This window comes from Sitophilus oryzae, unplaced genomic scaffold (genome assembly GCF_002938485.1).
Source record: "Sitophilus oryzae breed Bouriz unplaced genomic scaffold, Soryzae_2.0 scaffold_1559_pilon_pilon, whole genome shotgun sequence".
Taxonomy (NCBI): Eukaryota; Metazoa; Arthropoda; class Insecta; order Coleoptera; family Curculionidae; genus Sitophilus; species Sitophilus oryzae.
This window is the reverse complement of record NW_022146235.1, coordinates 619,052-631,963: the sequence shown is the minus strand read 5'-3', so window position 1 is coordinate 631,963 and position 12,912 is coordinate 619,052. Positions and strand designations below refer to the sequence as shown.

At 33.3% G+C, this 12,912-nt stretch overlaps 2 protein-coding genes across 2 annotated transcripts in view; one reads left to right on the top strand and one right to left on the bottom strand.

The window, feature by feature from the left end:
• The window catches only part of LOC115879034, a 40,000-nt gene extending 31,361 nt beyond the window's left edge, over positions 1-8,639 (bottom strand). The window contains exon 1 of the mRNA XM_030895667.1: positions 8,593-8,639. The gene's annotated coding sequence lies outside the window, so the exon portion shown is untranslated. The remainder of the gene's footprint in view (positions 1-8,592) is intronic.
• The window catches only part of LOC115879032 (synaptotagmin 1-like), a 99,200-nt gene continuing 88,700 nt past the window's right edge, over positions 2,413-12,912 (top strand). The window contains exon 1 of the mRNA XM_030895663.1: positions 2,413-2,540. The gene's annotated coding sequence lies outside the window, so the exon portion shown is untranslated. The remainder of the gene's footprint in view (positions 2,541-12,912) is intronic.

Here is a 12,912-nt window from a genome sequence, read left to right as displayed (position 1 = left end):
AACTATACTAAAAAAATTAATTGCTTCTTTAAATGTATACAGGGCTATCAAAAATTGCTTGTCTATTTTAAATATTTATTTTACATAAAAACTTCGTTATTTTAAATGCAACACTATGTATTTTTTTGGGTTGGTTAGGTGGTGATAAAGTCCGTAAACTAATGTCGATTTTGAAAATAGCTACTGACTGTTACTAACAAATTACCATGGCGACACCAGCCATCTTGATTGCCATTTTATTGAAAAATTGATTTTTATTCAAAATATGAGCCTCATAGGTATAGGAAATACTAACATAGTTAGAAAGAGCATTTAAATCTGCTTCGACATATTTAAAATAATACATAGTGTGTAATAAAGTTCATAAAAATTTCTCCACTTATTCCTGGGACACCCTGTATATTGAGTTAATTAATATTATACAAGAATAAAAGGACTTCATTTTCCTTTTATAATAACTGTTAATTATTGTAGTGAACTCCATTAGCGTTACGATTGTTAAATTAAATTAAATTAAGTGCAACCTAACCAACCCAAAAAATACATAGTGTTGCATTTTAAATAACGAACTTTTTATGTAAAATACATATTTAAAATAGACCAGCAATTTTTGATACCCCTGTATACATTTAAGAAAGCAATAAAAAACTTTAAGTAAAGTTTATTTCTCTAGCTTCAAAGTCAGCACAAGAATTAACTCGAAGAAAAATAATGTACAGGGTGTTGAAAAACAAGGTCTGAAAAATAATGTACAGGGTGGATCATTTTGGTTGTTTCTATAGGCTATCTAGGAAACCGTGAGAAATATTCAAATTTTGATACTGCAGTCTCGGGTTCTTTTTTTGAAAAAATTACAAAGGCGCGAACAGATCGTGGCTATCTTGATCGGTTTCGAAGCTACAGGGAGATTCTCAAATTTTGTACTTTTTGAAGATGTTCGATAGTTTGTTTATTTCAGCAACCACGGAAAATTGAATTATACATTCTAAAGGCACTTTTCTGTGTAGAATGCAGTGGCGTAGTCAGACTTTTTTCGAAAAAAATATTTTTTGAGATATTAACTATAGTTAGGTTTTTTTAAACCCCCTGTATGTTTTTAAATTTTCTTATTCAGCTTGGTATGGGCATCTCGAAAATATATACCACTATATATTGATTTTCACTATTAACATCAACATTTCAATTTTTTCTTAAAATATCCACTTAGCAGATAGTAGGCCACGCCGAGTAACAAAGTAAACGGTTGTCATGGTGATCGGAACATCCCTTTGATGGATGCGGGACATTTCATTTCAACAGATTGAAGTGTGTGTATTTTAAATAATACAAATTAGTAAATTTGAAAGTTTTGAGAAATATAATATGTTAGAATGTTATATTGAGTCTAACATATATAAGCAAATGGCAGCTTATTTATATTATGAGCGGTATCCAGAGCGCGAGCAACCAAATCCAGTCATTTTTAAAAGGTTAGAAGATAGTTTAATCAATTTTGGATCTTTTCAAAAACCTCGTCCGAAAAATTATCAGAAAGAAGATGAATAAAATCAATATATTAATGTCCTCAGTCGGTTTAGAATGTATAATTCATTTTTTCGTGGTTGCTGAAATAAACAAAATATCGAACATCTTAATAAAGTACAAAATTTGAGAGTCCCCCTGTAGCTTCGAAACCGATCAAGATAGCCTCGATCCGTTTGCGCCATTGTATTTTTTTCAAAAAAAGAACCCGAGACTGCAGTAACAAAATTTGAATATTTCTCACGGTTTCCTAGATACCCTATAAAAACAACCAAAATGGTCCACCCTGTACAAGGTGTCTCAAAAACAAAAGCATTTGAACATATTAAACCCCTATAATAAATGCCTTACTTTATGCCCAAGAATCCAAAAATGAAATAAAATACAGGGTGTTCCATAAGAAAAAATATAACTTTGTTTAAAATTAACTTAAGCTTATTAACCTAACCTCTCTACATATAGATACTCATAAAATATTTTGTTTCTACATCTTTCCGTTTTCGTATAATCAACCGAGGTGAATGAGGTGCGCCACCCTGTATAATTTTATTCAATTTAATGCATAATGAGAATTGAATTTTATTTCGATAGTCTAAGGGAAATTACATTATAATACCAGACCCTATAAAAAACCTGTAGCCTTTTATGGCAAATAACAACGTTTGAAGGAATACATAGAATCCGTGTCCTGATTTTCCACTTGTTCTATTGTTTAATTTATAGCTTAAACGATCTTTGGTACCTTATAAATAAATACAGCATAAACAAGTCCCACGCTATAGATAGAAGAATCGAAATCAGCAGTAGCTCTGGGTGGGTGGATCCACGATTCCCCATTGATAAATTAGAAATATGTATAAAACGTAGGAAAAAATCAGTTTCCGTCGGGAACATGCGCCTGGAAAGAGGGCGGTGGAGTTTCTATTGTTTTTACCGGTTCTCGCGATAGTTTTCGCATTGAAGCTTGGCCACTATAACGTGAAAAAACGGTTGCCGGCTATGTACAACTAGTTCGTCAGGTTAGTAGAATACCAGCTTGTGTTTTAATTAAAAAATGCGTTTATAGAGAAATAAACAATTAAATGTTCCTGGCTTTAAGAAACAATGGCTGCATGATAAGTTTAAATGGTCCGAAAAAGTCATTCTATTTAGTTAATGAAATTTATTTACCTTTACTGCCTACCTCCATTGCTTTTGGATGTAAATACAAAATATTATTGCAAATTTTTGAAATTAAATGATAATTTCGCTCGAACTTCCAATATTTGCTGGATTTCTGTCACATAAATGACATTGATTGACAAACAAAACCAGAAAAACCAGCCTTCTCACGCTGGTTAGTTTGGTGACAGTTATAACCGAATTTTTCAGGAACCGTGTTCCGTAATAAGAAAACTTTTAGGAAACCGATAGAAACGGAGCATAAAACCATAACCAAGGTAAACAACGGAATACACCCTAAGTTTTCTTCTAACCTGACATTTTCATTTTAATTTTTTTCCTTTGACAACTTTAAGGGCTTAAACGCACTGATGACCAGATAGCTGCTACCTGCAATAGCATTAAATCAAATGATACAACGCGCACTAACGACCTGGCCGTTCGCTGGTCGCTGCAACCAGTAAACTGCACTAAAATATTGTTATTTCCTGCCTCTTGTTGCCGCTTTAGGAAATCCCTCAAATTCAACGCATCTTCTATAAGATATAGTGTTTTAGAGTAGTTTTTGCACACGGGCAGAAAAACCAAAGAATTAGTATACAGTCTAGATCAAAGGGAAACTTAAATCTAGTCTTTTTTATCAAGAGTCGATTCTAGTAAAAATTCAAAACATTTTTATATGATATACTCTATTTATGGTTGATATGATCCTTGTTATTATACCTTCGAGTTTCGATGGTAAAAAATAAATAAAGCATATTTAATTCCTTTTTGATCTGTCCTGTATAATCTAATTTTTCTTTCTCTACAATGTGTAAAAACTATACTAGTTACCCTACTGTAATTACCATTTATATTTTAAATGCATCATTTATATAATATTAGAACATTTAATAAGCTCATGGATAGGAACTTTGCTTTTTAGTTAACTCGGATATTTTTTCGGATTTCGGAAAATAATATTTTCTAATTGGTAAAACGTAAAAAATCGTTAGATCTGACAGCCCTGCTGAAACTGGTCGTTCATCTGGATGCACCAATGTACGCAATATGACCAGCCAGCCGTCGCGTCGCGTCATCGGTGCGTTTGAGCTCTAAAATTAAAATGATTTTAATAATAAACGATGAAATTAAAGAGAATTCTTTACCTAAAACTGGCCATTATTTTCATTGCAAGAAAATGCCAAATATACTATAAATAGTAGGAACAGAGGAATTATGGTGTACACTATGAAGGAATTCTACAGGAATTCCAAGGAATTACGAGGAATTCCATAGGAATTACTGGGAATCCCAATTATTTCCGTAAGAATTCCAATGAATTCCAAGGAATTCCTTAGAAATTTAGAGGAATTCCACAGGAATTAAGAGGAATTACAAGCAACTTTATAAAAAATTAACGAACATTAGTAAACCATGAATACTATAATAATAGGTAGTAATAAATTTAAAGAAAAACGTTTTACATGCGATTTTTTACTATCCGTTTTTCGTTTTCGCTTCCAAAATTTCCCAATATCAAATATCTACAGGTTAGATATTCTTTTAATTTAATATTGTACCCTCGATTATATATCTAAAATATTTTCCAATAGTACGGCCGAACCACCCCCGAGAGATCTACTTATAACGTTCCCTGATTTCGCCATTTTAAAGAAACCCCCATAAGATTTTTTATTCAGTACTCAGAAAGTGTAAAGTTGATTTTTTCATTTCCTCGGAATAATACCTAGGTATATACTATAGGGAAATTAATACAACTTTAGGTGCACTTCATCAATGATACCATGCGTAATCTTATGGAATTTACAGGTGATCGTATGACGTGCAACTGAAGTTTTATTAATTTCCTTTCCTATAGATACGAGTATAACTAGGTACCTATCATTTTCAAAAAATCCCGAGAAAAATTAATTTTAATAAGTAAGTGCCGACATATTTCCAGTATTTTTACCTCATGATCCCCTATTAGTCCTAAAATTTAACTAAAAAAACGTAAATCTCGTAATAGTACTTTTTATTGTTAGATCTAGTACTTATAGAGACATTAGACATTTATAAAAATCACCAGAAAATTCATAGCGGAACTGCGAAACCGAGGTGGCAACGCTGGTTCAGACTGAAAGAGTTACCGAGTTCGTACCAAGGAATTCCAAGGAAGACCTTGAATGATTGACCTTGACCTTGAAGACCAGGAATTCCAAGGAATTCCGAAGGAATTACGACGAATTCTGAGGAATTATTTGAGTAAAAGGAATTACGGTGTACACTTTTCCCTCTGCGGTTTACCCCTCGGAAAAACGTTACAGCTATTACAAGAAATGTTGAATACCTGAAAACATATCTCAGGTATATGTTTTCAGGTATTCAACATTTATACGAATTTTATACGAATTACGAAGTAAGATTTGTAATACGAAGTAAGAATTGTAAACTCAGTTAAGAACGATAACTAAAAAGTAAAGACACAACAAAGTAATGAGATTTTTGAATGTCCGGAGTGCGGAAGAAAGGTAACATCAGAGCAACCATATTTCAGCAACCAATACTAAAATCGATGCATCGGAATCTTTAAACGCAAAAATCTTGAAAACTGTTCACCGTTTCGAACTAAACGAAGAGCACTTTTTTATAAAAAAAGTCCTAGCTATAATTATCATTTGTTGAAATTACTATATCTATAAAGATAAAAGAATCAAACATAGTACTTTCTACCCTAATGGAAAGTACTCTTTCAGGACTTTTACGGAATTTTACATTATCGCCATTCGCTTTGGCATCAAAATGTATGTAAGTGTACCAAATTTCAAGAAAAACAGTTCACCAATGTTCTTAAAAATAAACAATAGTTATTTTTGTATCTAGTGCGCGAAGTGCTACTTTGGTGATCGATACTTGCATTTTTTAACGATGCGTAGCCGAGTTGAAAAATTAGTCGAGATCACCAAAGTAGTTCGTGCACGAGTTGCAAACAACATTTTTTCTACAAACATTAAAATCGAGATATCCCTAAAAATTATTATTATCTATCAACAATAAAATTCAAATATCAAATAAAATTTTGGAGTGTCAAATACCGGGATCAAGTACATCTACATCAAAACTGGATAGTGATATTTATACCAAAACCCCCATATCTGAAGCAAAATCAGAACTATCTAGTTTGGGATTAAATAATGGTTCGTGTAGGTTAGGTTAGTTTTTCAATTTATCCATAGTTGGTTGTACTATTAATGTTAATATTGTAAATAATAACTAGAATATGCATTAGTGTTAAGTTTGATATTTGTTTATTCTTGAATATTTCGAAATAAATAATTAGTTATGATTTTAGTTCTTTATTTTCCAAAAATCAAAATTCCAAAATCCCATATAATTTACATGCAGTGTGCGAAATAGGTATTTCATGCATTGTAGAATGTAGAATGTTTAGGAGGGGAGTTAATCACCGCGATCTTATAGATCTATTGTGTGTTCCCCTTTCTTGAGTTATAACGAGTTATAACTCATCACACAGTCTCAGGGCTCTAACAAAAGCCAGTATCTGAGACGGCTTCACAGAGGCCAGCTCTCCATCCTCGACATCAGACGTACTAAGGTTCATGGCACGAATGGCCGTCGTCTCGGCGCACTCAGTGATAAGGTGTTCTGGTGTTTCCCCATTTTCCCCACAAAATCTGCATTTGCCCACAAAATCTGCATTCGCCAGGCACCCCGAGTAGGAGGACTTTATTTTCTTTGCCTAATTTCTTGAGCTTCTCTAGGCATTCTTTGACCAACTTCGAATTGATGGTTACTGAGTTGATCGCGTTAAGTGCTGCTTGACTATCGGATAGGATGGCAATTTTCTGTTTTCGATAGTTCCTATCTAAGAAAAATTGTACGCATCTTTCGATAGCGCAAACCTCTGCCTGAAGGATACTGGGGCAGGTGCCCATTGGTTCGGAGTATTCAGTTTTCGGCCCAAATACTCCTATCCCTGTCCCTGCTTTGGTTTTGGAAGCATCAGTATACCACGTGATGCTATGGTCTTTTATATGCTGAGTAAGCGTTTTTTTCTTCCATTTTTATTACTCAATACTACAGTGAGGTGTTTCTCAAAGTTGTAAATTCTTGGTATGTCATCCACTGGGAGTTGGAGAAGTGGAATTTTCTTTTTGAGGGTGTTCCAAGCCCCTGATCTGAAAATTCTCCCAGTACTGTTTCCGTCAGTAACCATTCTAATCATTGTCGCATTGGCATAACTACCGACGACAATGTGCAGTGATGTTAGGTCTAGAATGACCTCCATTGCTGCTGTTGGACATGTTCTCATGGCACCTGTGATGCAGATACATGCCAGTCTCTGTACTTTGCACAGGTTTTGCCTTGCTGTACGTTGCTCTAGTTTTGTATACCTAGCAACTGCTCTATAAGTAATCATGGGTCTTACTATCATAGTATACATCCAGCGCAAAATGTTAGCGGCGCAGCCCCACCTATTTCCCGCCAGTTTTCTCATGGTAACGTAGGAAAATGAAAAAAAGTGTCACTTCGCACATTGCTATCAATTCGCGAACCTTGTCATTTTTTGACGTTTGTAGAAGAAATATATTATTTTTCTTTGCCTTTTCGAGGGCTGTCCCTTTCTTCAGGGAATATATACAGAACCATTTTAGGGCATATACGCATAGGAACTTATAATCTGTACAATCACCCACCTAACTTAAATAAATTATTTTTTTGACATCCCCTATATAGGTATAATTTAAATAAAACAATATTATAAAGTTCACAGAAAAATATTATAAAAAATTCTTGTATATTTTCATAAAACACCGCACGCCTCTGGATATTTTATGAATGAAATCGGCGATGTTTTTAGAAATCTACGTTTCCCTCATCGCTTGTTTCAAATCCATTTTTAGACAAAATCACTTTTAGTTAGGTACAATTCTGTGGGCACTCTATATGGGCACAAATATTTTACAAATGTCCATTTGTGGTCTAAGCTTAGTTGAAAATTTTATCGAAACATTTGAAATTTCTTTCTGCAATATCCATAATACTAGACCAAATAGTAACCTTAGCAATTATTTTCCCCTTTTCATTCATTATTTGTACACGGCCATACATAAGGCCCGCCGCAAATTGAACCCAGCCCACGCACAGCACACGCCCAACCCATTCATGATTCCACGCACACGTTTTCCTTAGCACCGCATATTGAACACAGCCCAGACCCAAGTTTTTAGTTTCGATCATGAGTGAATACGAGCAACTTCTTGATTTAGAATCAGGATCTGAGAACGAAGAAGTATTTATTTTACTTCATTTGCTTAATAAATAGAGAAAAAAAAATGTAAAAAACGCATATTTGCGAAAAAAAAACAAGCAAAGGAGAGTTTAGATTGTCTAGCAAAGTTCCAGACAGTCTATTTAAAGAGTCTTTTCGATTAAACAGGAGACAGTTTTTTGAAGTGTATGAACTAATAAAATCAGACATTACCGGTAAGGAATGCAACGCCCGAAAACCTATTGGAAGTGAAGAAAAACTAGCGGTTTGTCGCAAAAGTCGCAAAAGTAGAAGGGGAAGGAACCCACGACCCACGAAAACTGTGTCTGAACGCAACTAGATCCACGAAAGGGCTGTGCTAGGCGTGGAGTGTGTTTAATTTGCGGTACTCCCTTCTTTCCTGTGTTTTACAAAATTCCCCACGCATGAGTTGGGCGTGGGCTGGGTTCAATTTGCGGCGGGCCTAATTCACAATTATGAGACAAAAGCAACATTTCAGATTAATCCTGAACTCTGACCATTGAAAACGAGAAAACGTTGCAGTGAAAATGTGGAAAATCGGAAAATTCCACAACACGGTGTAAATGCATATTAGAAATGACGAATTATCAGTACCATTCTCCGTCTCATATTACCTATAAAATGGCAGCGATGTTCATTTTCAAGCCAAGTCTGAGGTCTTTTTTTCCGATAGTATGTATCAATGAACCCTCTAAAAAATAAATAAATTTAAAATACCTATATACTATATTACAAAAATAAAAAAGGTTGCTAGAGTGAGAACTAGCGAGAACAAATTTTATTATAACTAGAAATTTACTAAAAAGAAAAAAACTATATTTATTATAACTAAAAAATAAGTAGTCAAAATGTATAGGTATATTTAAAGTAAAACAATATTATATAAACTTCACTGAAACATATAAAAAATTCTGGTATATTTTCATAAAATACCGCACGCCTCATTTTATGAATGAAATCGGCGATGTTTTTAGAAATCTACGTTTCCCGCATCGCTTGTTTCAAATCCATTTTTAGACAAAATCACTTTTAGTTAGGTACAATTCTGTGGGCACTCTATATGGGCACAAATATTTTACAAATGTCCATTTGTGGTCTAAGCTTAGTTGAAAATTTTATTGAAACATTTGAAATTTCTTTCTGCAATGTCCTAATTTAAAAATACCTATATACTATACTACAAAAATAAAAAAAGTTGCTAGAGTGAGAACTACTTAGAACCTAACTAAAAAAAGAAACTAAATTTATTATAACTAGAAAATAACTAGTCAAAATGTATAGGTATATTTAAAGTAAAACAATATTATATAAACATCACTGAAACATATAAAAAATTCTGGTATATTTTCATAAAATACCGCACGCCTCATTTTATGAACGAAATCGGCGATGTTTTTAGAAATCTACGTTTCCCGCATCGCTTGTTTCAAATCCATTTTTAGACAAAATCACTTTTAGTTAGGTACAATTCTGTGGGCACTCTATATGGGCACAAATATTTTACAAATGTCCATTTGTGGTCTAAGCTTAGTTGAAAATTTTATTGAAACATTTGAAATTTCTTTCTGCAATGTCCTAATTTAAAAATACCTATATGCTATATACAAAAATAAAAAAAGTTGCTAGAGTGAGAACTACTTAGAACCTAACTAAAAAAAGAAACTAAATTTATTATAACTAGAAAATAACTAGTCAAAATGTATAGGTATACTAGCATGTACTAGCACTAGACGCGACATGTTCGCGTCGAATTAATCATTTGTAATGGTGATGATAAAGCACAGCAAGAATTTCCATTAACATACAAACTGGATAAAATTTTCTCACATTTATGTCAGCATGAGAAAAAACAATATGGCGATATTATTATATAACTTGGTAATATTTGAGGGGCAGTTTCATCTCGTTGTAATTTGACTTTCAAAAAATCCGTTTGCTAAAAATAAGCTTTTTACGTCAAGCAATTTAAGCAGAATCGTGGTTAATCAATTACACAACTTTTTGGAACACCCTGTATGATTTTTCAAAAAATTTCAAGATATGTAAAAAGAACAAATAAATTATGCTTGTCCAAGCGTTTTCCCGAAAGACTAACCGTTTTTTAAATTACAAATATTGTAATATTTGAGCGGCGTTTTCACCCTCTTGGAATTTGAGATTCGAGAAACCCCTCCTTATCGAACCTCTACTCCCCACAGTCAATCCGTTTGCCAAAAATCAGCTTTAAACGTCAAGCAGTTTAAGCAGAATCATGATTACTCAATGGTCATATTTTATGAAACACCCTGTATAAATTTATAAAAAATCTTAAAATATGTAAAGCAACAAAATAAAATATACGTGTTTCAGAGTTTTTCCGAAAAACTCACCGGTTTTTAAATAAAAAATATTTTAATATTTGAGGGATAGTTTCACCTCCTTAGAGTTCGAGTTTCCAAAAATCCCTTCTTATGGAACCTCTACACCCTAAAGTCAATCTGTTTTCCAAAAATCAGCTTTTTACGTCAAGCGCTTTAAGCAGGATCGTGATTAATCAATGACCAGATTTTTCGAAACACCCTGTATACATTTTTAAAAAATCTTAAAATATGTAAAAAAACAAAATAAAATATACGTGTTTAAGCGTTTTTTCGGAAACTTGACCGTTTTTTAAATAAAAAATATTGTAATATTTGAGGGATGGTTTCACCCTCTTGGAATTTCGAAAAATCCCTTCTTATCGAACCTCTACACCCTAGAATCAACCTCTATCAGGGCCGGCGGAAGGGATATATTGAGACCGGGAAAATACACTACCTGACCCCCCCCCAATAGTTAACATGTTACGATAACAACTACAGTCTGACAAACGGATCTGAAACAACGGGGCAACAGTAAGGGGATCGCAATTTTGTGAAATCATCACCGATTTCATTGATAAAATATCCAGGAGCGTGCGGTGTTTCATAAAAATATATCAGGAATTTTTATAATATTTTTCAGTAAAGTTTATAATATTATTTTACTTTAAATGTACCTACATTTTGTTTAGTCATTTGCCAAATATAGTAATATTTGTTAAAACCCGTGTACTAATTACAATAAGCAGAAATCAAGTTAAATGCATAAAACACAATATAATACACCGCCACTGGATTTTTCAGTAGTTGTGGCTGTTTCTACTATTCCTAGAGAGGGGCATAAAGTTGGGGGTAATGGCGGCAAGACGTGCGACAATCTCGACCAATCAGATTGGTTGAATCCGGGATGCCATGATGAATTTTGTCAGCGTTGCCAGCTTGCCCTAAGCAGACGTTATTTTTAGGAGAAATACTTTACCTTTTATAATAGGCAGAATGAAGGAGATCAATTAATTAGATAAATATACATTAACAAAATAAGAACAACGTCAAGATATTAGCATATATATATATATAATTATGTATGCTGAAAAGAACTAAAATATATTCAATTTATATTTTATATTTTTATTATATATATAAAAGGTAATATTGAGCAACTTTGCTTTTCTATTATTAAACGTGACAACGTCGACTTTTTTTGCCCGAATTCCTCTTGCTGTTTTAGATCCGTTTGTCAGATAATAAGCATATTTATCTTTTTTATCTAGAGAGCCATGGCTGTGTTAAAAACACTAATTTTTAAACAAGGAGCCTTGGAAAAATAGATTTGATCGTCTAATGTTTTTTGTGTCTTGTGCTGGTCGGCTAAAAAATGTTCAAATCGTATTTTTAATCATATGCCAATTTTTTCAAATGGAACAAATGGCTCATTTGCATATTTGGAAAAAGAATTTTTTACGAATAATTTTGTACCACACGCTTGATATTTCGAGTCAAATTGTCGTTATGAACCGTATGTTACAATTTCAAATAATCCATATGCGAAAATGTCAAAAGTTGAGATATGATATGCCATTCTATTCAGATTGTCATTTTCTATCGCATAAAGTAGAAATATACCGAGGTTGACATTTAAAAATCAAAAGTTTTATTAATTTCCGGTGAAAGAGGAAGTGATAAAAAACAATTGAATACGTCAATTAATCCTAATTTATGTCGTATACTAACATACCAAATCTCGCTTTTTCATCTGAAAAAATAAACAAGTTATAGGAGTGAGCCAGTTTAGAGACGCACCCGGTATATAAATGATAAGTATAAGTGATCTTTGAAAACATTACTATTTAGTTGCAAGCAATTGCATTATTTTTCTATAAGAATTTAAAAAGAAATCTTTTCTTTTTCACAATCAATTATTGCGTGCAGAATCAGTATAGGTGTGATCAGATACAGTTTTGTCGGCTTCAAAATGAGGATCAGCCAGTGTTTGACTTTTGAGATGCATTCATTTGTCTTGCTTTAATGAGAAATTTCTACGATTCTGCTACTATTTACCATATATTACTACATATTCAATCCAGAACAATCAAAATCACCAAAAGATTGATATTTTTCCCACTACTGTTAATAAATTAATGAGGCAAACTTACAAGCTTTTTTTTGATAATAAGGATATCGGGATCCTATTTAGCTTCTTGCAAATGAATATTTGTCTCATATAAGTTTAGGGCAGATCCGCCATTACCAAATAAAGGGTGTGGGTATTAGACAAAGTGCAATTTTGAGCAACAAGCAGTCTAAAACTTTCAATTTTGCTGGCTCTTGACCCAAAACAGTTTGTTTAGAGAAAATTTATAAAAACAAGAATTATAGAAAGAAGAGTTATTTACAAAAAGTTGATAGCTTTTCAGTTATAAGTAAAATACCACGAACAATTTTTTTTAAATATTTTAGTTGCTGGCGTGGCGCCCCTCACATTCGACGCCCCGGGCGGTCGCCCGGGTCGCCCGGCCCTTCCGCCGGCCCCGACCTGTATGCCAAAATTGAGCTTCTTACGTTGAGTGGTTTGAGCAGAATCGTGATTAATCTGTA